At 40.7% G+C, this 12,793-nt stretch overlaps 1 protein-coding gene across 7 annotated transcripts in view; it reads left to right on the top strand.

Moving 5' to 3' along the window:
- The window catches only part of TCF20 (transcription factor 20), an 82,284-nt gene that overhangs the window by 21,868 nt on the left and 47,623 nt on the right, over positions 1–12,793 (top strand). For 4 of the 7 annotated variants that reach the window (XR_005555802.1, XM_039335614.1, XM_039335610.1 and 1 more), the window contains exon 1: positions 6,754–6,909. The exons of 2 other annotated variants lie outside the window; for them this stretch is intronic. The gene's annotated coding sequence lies outside the window, so the exon portion shown is untranslated. Of the gene's footprint in view, positions 1–6,753; positions 6,910–12,793 lie in introns of those variants that run through there. One more of the 7 variants, XM_039335613.1, reaches the window with a different exon arrangement.

Here is a 12,793-nt window from a genome sequence, read left to right as displayed (position 1 = left end):
TGACTTTTCTTGCCACGTTGTTAAATGAATCATTGCAAGTGTTAAGTTAGTAACAGGGTTGTGAAGTGAATCTGGCTTCCCCATTGACTTTGTGAAAAACAGTCATAAGTCACTTTTTTCAGTGCCATGTTACTTTGAATGGTCATTAAATGAACTGTTGTAAGTCAAGGATTATCTATATTCATTTTATTCATATCTTTAGAGTTTTTAACAATTTGTATTGTATGTGTTTGTAAGTTGCCTAATCCATTAATGAAAATGACTGGCATATAGCTTTTTAAAATAAATAGAATATTGTAGATATGAATGGAAATATTATTACAAAATATCTTTTGCTTTTATCAGTTGTTCCAATGTACCATTAAGTCACTTGATTTTTTTAAAATTAGAGTATTATCAGTGTTTGTGGGTTTCTATTCAGTTCAGGTATAATTTCAGGAGAAAGCTGATTGCTCAGCTGCTGTGAAATTCTCACAACAGAGAATTTCTTTTTTCCCCCTGTTCCTCACTAAATGAAATAAACATGAATTCTGGTTGCACCTTTAAGACGAACCAAGTTTATTAAATAATAATGATGATCATGATAATAATAAAATTGGAAGGGACTTTGGAGATCATCTAGTCCAACCCCCTGCTCAGACAAATGGCTGTCCAGTCTCTTCTTAAAAACTTCCAGTGTTGGAGCATTCATCGCTTCTGGAGGCAGGTTGTTCCACTGATTAATTGTCAGGAAATTTCTCCTTAGTTCTAGGTTGCTTCTCTCTTTGCTTAGTTTCCATCTGTTGCTTGTCCTGCCTTCAGGTGCTTTGGAGAATAGCTTGACTCCCTATTCTATGTGTTAGCTCCTGAGATATTGGAACACTGCTATCATGTCACCCCTTGTCCTTCTCTTCATTAAACTAGACAAACCCAATTCCACCAACGGTTCCTTATGTGTTTTAGCATCCAGTCCCCTAATCATCTTTGCTGCTCTTCCCTGTACTCTTTCTAGAGCAAACATGTCAAACACAAGGCCCGGGGGCTGGATGCGGCCTGCGAAGTAGTTTCGTGTGGCCCGCGAAGCCATCCTGGAAACAGTGAGGGAACGGCCTGCGCTGCCTTGGCCCTGGCCCAGGCCGGCTGGGAGCCAATGTACAATTTTGTGGTGGCCATCTATGCTGAAACTCATTCAGTCTTAGCCCTACAAGGCTGTCTGGAAACAGTGAGGAACCAGCCCCTGCTGTGTCGGCCCCACCCCCTGGGTGCATTCTGGGGAGGTGTCACCCTTTGTGAGGAATGAAGAAATGCACCATCGCCTGAAAGTGGCCAGCAAATGGCCTTCGCCTACTTCACATATCCGGCTTGATGGGCTCTGGAGGAGGGGTTTCAGCAGGAAATGAGGTGCTCTCCTCACAGTGCCGAGAGGCTGAGCCAGGTGACGCGAATCTGATGAGAAGTGCAATGCTGCCTAGCCCCCAACCTGCCCAGTTTCAGTAGGCAGCAAGGTGCAAAGCTAGCGATCTTTGCACAGCCCAGCTCAACCTCTCGGTGCTGTGAGGAGAGCGCCCCGCTGCCTGCCGAAACTGGGCAGGCTGGGGGCTGGGTGGCATTGCGCAGGTAACGTTGACTCTCACGCTGCTCATGGCATCCCCTCCCCCAGAGCCACCAAGCCAGATATGTGATGTAGGTGAAGGCCATGTGCTGGCCACTTCTAGGCGATGGTGCATTTCTTCATTTCTCACGAAGGGTAACATCTCCCGAGCTGCATTTCTTGCCTGTTTTTCTCCCTCCCTCATCTCAGATATTTTCCCACCACTCTGTACTTAGGAAGGAAGGAAGGAAGGAAGGAAGGAAGGAAGGAAGGAAGGAAGGAAGGAAGGAAGGAAGGAAGGAAGGAAAGAAGGAGAGGGAGGGTCTGAGGGAAGTCCTGCCTTAGTCCTGCTCTGCTGCCCTTTCACCATCCCCTTGCCCCCTCCTCCTGGCCTATCCTGGGGGTCTCCCATCCTATTGCTAAGGAAACTTTGGATACAAAGCTGGGTCTCCTCCCATGGAGAGGGAATGGGCCTCCCTCTGACTTTGCCCTTATACCCATCATGAGCAACCTGGGTAAGGAGAGCAAGCATAGTAGCAGCAGCCTTGAAGAGGAGGTAAGTGCAGCTAGGCACCCCTTTGGGGAAGTGGGGCTGGGCTTGGTGCCACGGGTGCTTGAGGGCCAGGCTGGTGTTTGACCACTGCTGCCCAGGGCTCCGGGGAGCCTGCGTCACCATCCAGCCCCCCCCCCCGGCATGGACTGAGAGGAACAGTGAGGCTCCTCCAGTGGATCATGCCTTGGCACTTGCCCTGGTTTCACCCCCTTCTGCCAGAGACCCTCAGATCTATCCCACTCCTGCCCGAGCCCCCACAGGCACCCTTGATGCGAATGATGTAGAGCTGGCCACGCCCACTCAGTAGGCCACACCCACCTGCCCCCCTGAGGGCAACCGCAATGCTGATGCGGCCCTCAATGAAATTGAGTTTGACACCCTGTTCTAGAGTCTCAACATCTTTTTTACATCGTGGTGACCAAAACTGGATGCAGTATTCCAAGTGTGGTCTTATCAAGACGTTGTAAAGTGGTAATAACACTTCACGTGATCTTGATTCTATTCCTCTGTTAATGCAGCCTAGCACTGTGTTGGCTTTTTTGGCAGCTGCAGCACACTGCTGGCTCACATTTAAGTGATTGTCCACTAGGACTCCGAAATCCCTCTCACAACTGCTATTATTGAGCCAGGTACCACCTACACTATACCTGGGCATTTGATTTTTCTTCCTAAATGTAGAACCTTTTTTCACCATTGAATTTCATTTTGTTAGATAGCACCCAGTGTTCAAATCTGTCAAGATCCTTCTGTATCTTAAGCCTATCTTCTGGAGTGTTGGCTATTCCTGCCAGCTTGGTGTCGTCTGCAAATTTGATAAGTTCCCCATTTATCCCCTCATCCAAAGCATTGATGAAGATGTTGAAGAGCACTGGGCCCAGAACAGAGCCCTGGGGCACCTCACTACACACTTCCCTCCATGTAGATGCGGTTCCATTGAGAACTACATGCTGAGTAGGGCCAGTTGGCCAGCTACGAATCCATCTGGTGGTGATGCTCCCTAACCCACGTTTTTCTATCTTATCAAGTAGTAGATTGTGGTCTACTTTATCAAATGCCTTACTGAAGTCCAAGTAAATTATATCCACAGCATTCCTCTGATCCATTAATTTTGTCACCTGGTCAAAGAATGCAATAAGATTAGTCTGGCATGACCTTACCATGTTGGCTTTTGGTAATGACTTTGTTTGCCTCTAGGTGTTCACTGATTCGTTGCTCGATTATCTTTTCCAAGATTTTCCCAGGTATTGAGGTCAGACGGATAGGTCTGTGGTTTCCTGGATCCATTTTTTTTCCTTTTTTGAAAATGGGAACTACATCAGCTCTTTTCCAGCCCTCTGGTAGTTCCCCAGTGCTCCAGGATCTTTGAAAAATATAGTTCAGTGGTTCTGAGATCACATCTGCCAATTCCTTCAGAACCTTGGGATGTAGTCCGTCAGGTCCTGGTGATTTGAAGTCATCTAGGCTGGACAGGTGCTCACTTACCATTTTCTTGCCTATCTTCACTTATGTTTCTAATCTGTTTTTTACTGTTTTTGATAGGTTGGACTTTTTTTCCCTTTGTGTAAATATGGATGCAAAAAACGAGTTGAGTAGTTCTGCTTTCTCCCTGTTGCTTGTCACCTTCTTGCCACTTTCTCCTAATAATGGACTAATCATTTCCTTAACTTTTTTCTTGTTTTTTACATGTTGAAAGAAGCTTTTTTTGTTATTTTTGACTTTTGTTGCAAGCCTTAGTTCATTTTGAGCCTTAGCTTTCCTCACTTCATCTTTGCAAGTCATAAGCTAGTGTGAGCTACTGCTCAGTTTGTGTTTATTTTCTTGTCTCAGATTAACAAAACCTTTCCTCCACTCTTCCTGATGTAGTTATTCTGCTCTAAAATTATATTTAAGGTAACTATGACTTGATTACTTATGCTTTTTAAAAAAACTTAAATCTCCAAAACAATGTTTGCATAAAAACATATTGTAATTGAGCATGCCTTTAAAAGAAACAGTATAAAAAGATGAAGTATTCATAATAGTAACATTTTTGTGTACTGCCAACTAGGGATGCTTCTAATGATTTCGATAATGAAGATTTATTGACTTAGTGTCCATTTTTGCCATTCTGAGGACAATTTTTGCCAGCTAACTATAAATCCTGGGTGAAAAAATTATTGCTGTTCTGGCAACTGTTGGAGAAGAGAAAATTTCTCATTTCAACTTGTGATACTTTCTTTTTGTGTTTAAATTAGCCAGTATCTAGTGGTATTTGTTACCCCAATACCAATCATGTGATTAAAGAAAAAAAGAAATTAGGATGGAAAAAAATGAAGTATCAGCCCTTCTGCACATTATCGCACAGTTACAAAGCGTAAAGTGTAGTGTGTTTTGGTACACCTCTCCTTTGTATGAAATTGCTAAGACACTAGGTAAATTAATATTTTATTGTTTTATAACCCTCAGATTCTGACAATGAAATTACAAATGACTGATTACATGAATTATGCTTGCAGTTTTTTCTTCAAGCTAAACTTATTCATAATAAACACATTCCTGGAAACGCAAAAAATATCCCAGAAACAAATTCCTAAAACAAAGCTCAAAGAACTTATTCAGTCCTAAAACTTGCAAAACACAAAAACAAAAAACGAAGCCTTTAGCAGGATATTTACTGTAGTTTACTCCACGCATGATGCAATACAGGTACTAGGTTGTGGTTTTCCTCTTTGGGTCTTAGTCCTTGATCTCCCATATTGTTATTATTGAGTGATCCAAATTCATGAACCATCACAGGTCCTACACAGATATTACTAGTCCTTCTGCTATTAAGGAAATTCTGATTTTATTCTTTTGGAGATGTTTTGATCAATTATGCTAACTTAATCGTTATTTTGTATAATCATATTTATCATGATCTTAGTACATGTTTTGGGGAGATTTCTTTTACATATTAATGTATTATATCAGTATTAACTAAGTTATTAGCAAACCATGTATCTCAGTAATTTAAGGTGTTGGTGTATTAGGCCTTTTTCAAATAATTTGTGCTGTTTAAACAAAACACTGCATAATGTATACAGTATACCATGGGACCAATCTTATAAAGTTTACTGGTCTGAATAAATAATTCTAGGATTAGGATACAAATATAAAAAATATTCTGATGGTAGAATGTTTTCTGCAAGTCTTGCTTAGTGGAGAGAATGAAAAGCTGGCTTTGCCTCAATAAAATTCCTGAACCTTCTCAAAATAGTTTCAAAATAGAACTTCGGCAAAATGTATTTTTATCATGAATACTGTAATATAGTCCTCCCTTAATGACCAATCACTTAACAATGGTGTGAGATTACAACAGATCCTCAGAACCTATCTATGACCCAGTTCTGGAGTGCTAACAGAGATGCCCCCCCCATACAGTCACATGACTGCACTTTGGATGCTTAGCAATTGGCTCCCTTTTACAGCCAATTGAAGCATTCCATGGTCATCTGACACAATTTACATTTCCAGCAAAAAATGCTCATAGGAATGTATTGACTCACTTAATGGCCATGGTGTTCATTTAATGACTGGCACATTCTCTGAACGCACTGTGGTGTTCAGTTAACTACCGGTACTAATGCAAAACAGGTTGTAAAATCAGGTCACTCACATGAGTGCTTCAATTTATGACCATCATGACTTACAACAGAAAGTCCAGACTCCATTATGGTCCTAAGTCAAGGAATAATTCTATATACTCTTATCTGTCAAAAAGGTGTTACCTGATTCCTTTTCATTTCTAACTACTGTATCATATTCTTATTACAGGCCCCCTATAACTTGTACATCAACTTTCAATTGAAAAGCTACCATTATGGACAAAGTTCTAAGTTTAGATCTTAGGGAAGACAGTATATTTGGTACATCAAAAATAATTAACATTCACAGTAAATGTTTGCAAAATAGAAACTTGAAAATGTGAGTGACCTCCAAGAACATGTCCCATTTGTACACCAGCCTTTTTCAGTGTAACTGTCCAGTGCTAACTTCCATAGTTGTATGTATGTTGGACTTAGCAAAAGAATACTGTAATACCTTATTTGGCCATTTCTGAGGGCATCCAACAGATCCCAAAGTTTACCTTCCTGGGGTTTCAAATGTAGGCTGGATGAGCCACACATTTTAATGTTCTGGTCACTATTTCTTGGTGGTGTGAAGTTATTGAGTGGGAAGCAGCAGTTTCAGCTATATAATTGTCCATATTTGCAGCTTCATTCTCTAAAGCCGTAATTCAAAGTTTTGTTTTCAAGTAATTCTGCGCGGAATAGAAAATGAAAAGCATTACAGCGTTAAAAGAGGCGACAAGAGGCCACGTTTTCACAGCATTTCGTGACAAGCAACCACTAGTACAACTGTAAGCTTGCTTCTCATTACTGACTTACCTAGGTGCGCTTAACTGGCGCTGCCTCTTTAAATCCTTGATCTAGAGGGAGGTGCCTGCTGCTGACTTTTTTATGCGCCTTTGAGGCACGCACGAACGCATGCACGCACAACTCCACCCGCATCGCCCGCTGTCTTGTACTCCTCCCTTTTGCGCGCGCTGTCTCGCCCCGTCGTCATTGGCTGGGCTTTGTCAGCTGACCCTGTGTTATTTCCTGCGTGTGTGTCTCTCTGAGCGGAGAATGGGGAGACAAACCTTCGGTCTGTTACTGCGGAGCCGCTTCCGGACAGAAGGAGATCCTTGCTGCCCCACGCGCCATTGAAAAAATCTTGTCCACTCCGCGCTCCCCTCTGGGGGAGCGGGGAGGAGAACGAGGCTTGGGTAATGACTTCCATACGTTTAAAGCCGTCCTGCGGGCCTTGATGGAAGGGGCGGGGTGGGAGAAGGAGACGGTGCCAGGCAGTTTCTGGGCCTCAGCATCGGTTTCCTTCCCCCAGCCTGTATAGATGCCTGGACCAGAAACGCGGGCTACTATAAGAGAGGGAACACTTCGAGTGGATCGGAAGTGGGGAGACAGCAGAAAGTCCTTTATTTCGGCTAAATCCGCCCCTCGGGAGTTCCTTAACAGACCTTTCAGTTCCCTGTCATACTTCCGTGCTTGGTTCCTTACGTATGTGCATCTCAAGGGAAGAAAGGGGTCTGAGAGGAAAGTATAATGAAGGGATTCAAGGATTTGATGCGGGAGAAGGAATAGTAAAATAGCGTTTCTTTCAGTAGTTGGGTCTCATTACTCTTCCTAATATTTTTTTCTAAGGCAATAGTCCTAGTCTTAAATGCATCAGTTGTAAATTAAGCACTTGTATGTATTTCTGTAAAAATACTTGTGGATGTTTTTATAACGGCATTTACTGATTATTAGTTAAAAATACTAACTTCAAAAATAGTTTACTGAAGTAAATTAAAGTAAAATTACCCCTCACATTTAGTTGCGTAGCTGAACCATTATAACCACAGATTTGGTATTTTTTTAGACCGATCTGCATTGCTTGAATTAATAATATATCCCATGACTTTTGACACTACCATCAATCTGCCTAAGATGAGTCATATCAAAGATTTAATGATTTAGTGTTGATACAGCGGAAAATATAGAGATACAGTTGGATGCGAGTTCATGAATGGTAAAATAGTGTTTAGGTGGTAGATGTTTGTGTACGCAGTTTTTTATGAGATTTAATAGCAATGTCACTTAGATTTATATACAGCTTCACAGTGCTTTACAGCCCTCTCTAAGTGGTTTACAGAGTCAGCATATGGCCCCCAACAATCTGGGTCCTCATTTTACCAACTTCGGAAGGGTGGAAGGCTGAGTCAATCTTCAGCTGGTGAAAATTGAACCCCGGCAGTTAGCAGAATTAGCCTGCTGTACTGCATTCTAACCACTGCACCAATACTGCTGCTGCTGCTACTGTTGTTATTATTATTATTGCTTCACTTTATAAAATTATTAAAATATTATATATGTTCTCTTTGGTGAAGTAATATAACACTTTAATTGTAGGTACTGTAATTATATAATTGAGAACATAATTCACAATGGCAAACTGCCCTAACCAAAGTGTGACTTCAGTTTCTGTTCAGCCATTACGCTGTGTTAGTGGTAAGTTTGACATAACTATCTTGCAGTAATTATATTTGGGGATTATAGTTGAACTTTGTACATTGAATTACTTAATGAAAAGCAGAATATTACTCTACAACAGTGGTTCTCAACCTTTTTAATGCCGTGACCCCCAACCGATCGTAAGTCGAGGACTACCCAACCGGTCATAAGTCGAGGACTTTCTCTGCCTGGGAGCGCCGTGCATGCATGGTGCCACCCCCTGCGCTGGCCGAGGCGTAGCTGGCAAGCGGCAGAGACGGCACAAGCCAACCACCGGCTGGGCCACCAGCTGGCCCAGTCCAAGGGAGGTAAGGCACCCGCCGGGCCCCATGCGCGTCAGCAACCCTCCCTGCGCCCGCCGGCCTGCCACCTCCCACCCCTGGCCCTCTTTTACTTACATTTTTAATAGTTGCTCAGCAGGGAGGGGTGGAAACTTCCAGACAGCTCGCCTTCGCTGCAGACAACTTGAAGCACCGTTTGCAGAATGGGACTTTTGGCAGGCTCAGCAGGGCAGAGACAGCCTGGAAAATTCCTATTAGCTTTTGAAAGCCAATAGAATTAGACTCTATTCAAGAGAGTCTATTCTATTGGCTTTCAAAAGCCAATAGAATAAAAAGGAGTAGCACAGCTAAGGAAAAGGGGGAAAAAATGGCGGACTGCGTTGTTTGGCGACTCCCGTGAAATGGTCGTTTGACCCCAGATGTGGTCCCAACCCGCAGGTTGAGAACTTCTGCTCTACAACCTACATATCATATATTTTGTATATAATGCTGCAGTTTTTATTGAACTGACTCTACTTAATCTTCCAAATTCCTGACCTCTCCTGTAGCACATAGCATCTTCCAAAAATTATTTTTTTCTTCCCTTTTGGATTTTGAATTACCTAAAGCGATATAAAATGCTTCACTTTTTCCATCTAAATAAGAAAGTCTGTGAATCCACTAAGGTCCAGAATCAATTTGTAAAGGAGGCAGACACTACAGTACTCTTGGTGACCCTAGGGGGTCAGCCTCCTGGGGAGGAGGATGAATCACAATATCATTATCAGTAGTTTACTCTTTTGCCATATTGAGAGGTGTCCATTACTTCCATGTTGCCTATCCCCAGTTCGCTTAATAGGTTTCAGCTAGACTGAAACCTGTTAAGGATTGTCTTTGTTCTAGAATCTAGATAAAAAATTAGCAGAGACAGCAGGACTAAGAATCAGCTCATATAGTAGCTATAAACAACCTTGATTCCCAGTGGCAATGTTAGTTATGTATTTTGACACCACTGTTACGGAAAGTCTGTTCTTGTCAGAAATATTGTTGCTATCATCACTGAGAGGCTAAGTACCTAGCTTAAAACTAGAGACTGCAAATCAGAGGAGGCTGAGAAGTAATTGTAATGAGATTGTTGCTGTTCTAAGTATATGTGAAGAATGATAAAATTCATATTCGCTGCAATTAGCTGGAGGTGGATTTTATTTTAACATGTGAGGTTGGTTATGTTTTGATTCCTGGTGACTGCTTGGACAAATTCCTGCAATTTTCTTGGCATTGCTTCCTCCTAGGGCTGAGAGAGAGTGACTGGGCAAAGGTCACTCTCAGCTGGCTTTGTGCCTAAGGCAGGCTCCTGATTTCTAGCCTGAAGCCCTAACCACTATGCCAGATTGGGTCTTGGAGGTTGGTTCATAGCCACCTCTTAAATTTTCTTAGAAAATATATGTTGCTGGATATTTTTTATTTGTACTTTTTTATCTGAATAATAACATGTTTCTGTTTGTATTTTCTGGGTTTTTACCTGTGTAGAGTGAATTCCTGTTTACTAGATCACTTTTATTTATTGCAGTACTTTTAAGATATTTTCTCTAATGTTTTAGTTACTATATAACTGCATAGTCTGTAAATTATTTTTACTATTATATGTAGTATTTGACTTATGACCATCGTTGGACTGCAATCTCAGTTGTTGAGGGAAGCAGTGATTAATGAAATATCCATGTAAGTGCTTCACGCAATGACCATAATCACAGAACTCCCTGTTGCAGTTGTTAAGCAATGTCCCAGATCATTAAATGAAAGGAGTGAAGAGCTGCTTGCTGGCAGGATTTCAGCTTCATGTGAATTTGAAATCTTCCTGGCACTTCCTTTTCACTTTCAAACATTCCTGCAGCCCATCAAAGGGTTTCCTCCATGCACAGAAGGGAAATCCTTTGTGGGACTGCAGGAATGGAGCTGAAGTTTTCATGATTTTGGCCCCATTCCTGGAGCTCACCAAGGAATTTGAGTTCCTCTTCATCCTCTTTTTGCAACCTTCTCTGCTGGCTTCCCCATTGATTTTCTAATGACTTAGCAACCAGTTTTAAATGCAAGCCAATTACCAAGCACCTGAAATACAATCATGTGAGGTGGGGTGATATTTTATGACAGCCAGGTGGTAAAACACTCTTTTTGAGGCTCTTAACTCTGGACTGTTGAGGACTACCTGTATGTGAAGGAATGGAAAACTTGAATTTCATATTTGCAACAATTCCACTAAAATTTGGCCTACCTATTTCACAACAGTGGCACATAATCAGCTCAGGCATGTTTTGTTTGCTCAGTATGGACCAGATGTTTTGGTTGCTTCCAAGAAACTTGAAGTGCTTTTGTTTTTGATGGAGTCGGTGTCTAAAACTTAATTCACATTATATTTCTATCAAAAACTAAAGAATAATTCAGAGTTGATATAATGGCATTTACAGTTTTGGGTTTAAAGTATTGAATATTATATAGTGATTGCTGGTCTTAAAGATAATTAAATTGGTTTCAGTGGATTCCAGTTTAAAACTGATTCATTAAAGGATTGCCATGTAATTTGGTTGTCAGTGTAAAAAATATGAGGAGTCGTTGACTGATATGATTTGGTCTTATTAGTCATTGACATTTTTTTGAAATAACATATTAATATATGTGACAAAATTTGTAGAGAAATCTTTTAATGTTAAAGATATTAAATGTTGTGTTGAATTATTCCATATTCACATATATACACACGTGTGTGTGTGTGTGTGTAATGCAGCAACATGATGGAGATTTTAATAAGTAATTTAAGGATGAAACTATTATTGTAAAATAAATGCCTTGATGTTTATTTTTGTTCAGTTTTTTTACCAGTTACAATTATTTATTGCTGTTTTTGCAGTATAGAGGTTTTTTTTTCTTTTGCATGTGTAGATGATGTACTAGATCTTTTTGCTGACATGATATGGCCAAAAGAGTGCTATCAGAGAGTTTTGAAATGGTATGAGAATGATAATATAAGCTTATATTTTCAGAATGGACCATCCCAAACAATAGGAGTTAGTGTGGTCAATATTATAGAGTACTTGTTTAATATTGCAAGTACTAATAAAAGCGAATCGCTTTTATTAAACTGCATTAACTTTTGTTCAAAAATGAAAATTGTACAATAGTAACTTGAACAGTATTTTCTATTTTTGCATATTCATTTTTACCTCTTTTGCTGGAGGTTTGAAGCTTATATGGAGACTAGGATCTTTACTATTTAGCATACTAGTTTATATCTTAGTTTGGTGTACTACAATTTCCCCCAATTTTATATATCATTTAAAATTGAGGAAGAGGAAGGACGGGGGTTGTGGTCTGTGTAGCACAGTGGTTCTCAACCTGTGGGTCGGGACCCCATTTGGGGTCGAACGACCATTTCACAGGGGTCGCCAAACAAGGCTGTCCGCCATTTTCCCCCCTTTTCTTTGGCCATGCCCCTGGCACCCAGTGATGTATAAGTGGTTGGGGGTCACCACAACATGGGGAACTGTATTATGGGGTCGCGGCATTAGAAAGGTTGAGAAACCGGCTGTAGCAGGTTTGGTTGTGCATTCTTGGAACTTGAATAATAATAAAAGAGGTCTTAATATGTTTTAAAAAATATAACCTCTTCCATGTGTATCCATTAATTGGCCAAGTGTGACTCTGAAAGGCCTCTTGATAAAGGGAATAACCTTTGCTTTTTAATAACTTATAGTTATTCCTCTATACAGCATTAGACCAAGGCATGCAAATTATCTTTGCTGAAGCTAGTTAAGATTATTGAGGTATTTGCAACATTGTTTGCATAAAGAAATATTGCAGTGGATAAACCTTCCAGTTTAGGAGATGAAGTGTTTTTTAAATCAAAATTGGCCAATATATTGATCTGGAATTACTCATTTATCCACATGTGCTATCTCTAATTTGTTTTGTTATCCCTTTCTTTTCTGGCTTGGTGTTGCAGTTTACACATTACACTATATGATTTGTTATAGCATGTGAGGTAAGCTAGGGAGATTTCCCTAGAAGCTAAAGTGTACTTCTAATTTCTCTTCATCAATTGTAATCAGTTCCTTCTAGTCCCTGTCTTCTTCTTTTTTCCTTTCTTTTGCTTTCTCAATTTTTTTTTTAAATCTCACCTTTATTATTGTTCTCCTTCCTGCATCTTCTTTTCCACCTTTTTGTTCCTCCAGGGAAAACAGTGTCACTGTTAATAGACTATTGGGAGAATGGTAAAAAGTGTTTTTTCCTTCCAGTGATAACAGTGATAAAAGCAGCCATATTAAACTGACATTTCAATAAACAGTAG

This window comes from Crotalus tigris, unplaced genomic scaffold (genome assembly GCF_016545835.1).
Source record: "Crotalus tigris isolate CLP2741 ecotype Arizona unplaced genomic scaffold, ASM1654583v1 scf7180000017644.4837335, whole genome shotgun sequence".
NCBI classification, from domain to species: Eukaryota; Metazoa; Chordata; class Lepidosauria; order Squamata; family Viperidae; genus Crotalus; species Crotalus tigris.
The sequence above is the reverse complement of the archived record's forward strand: the minus strand, read 5'-3'. Positions and strand labels throughout refer to the sequence as shown.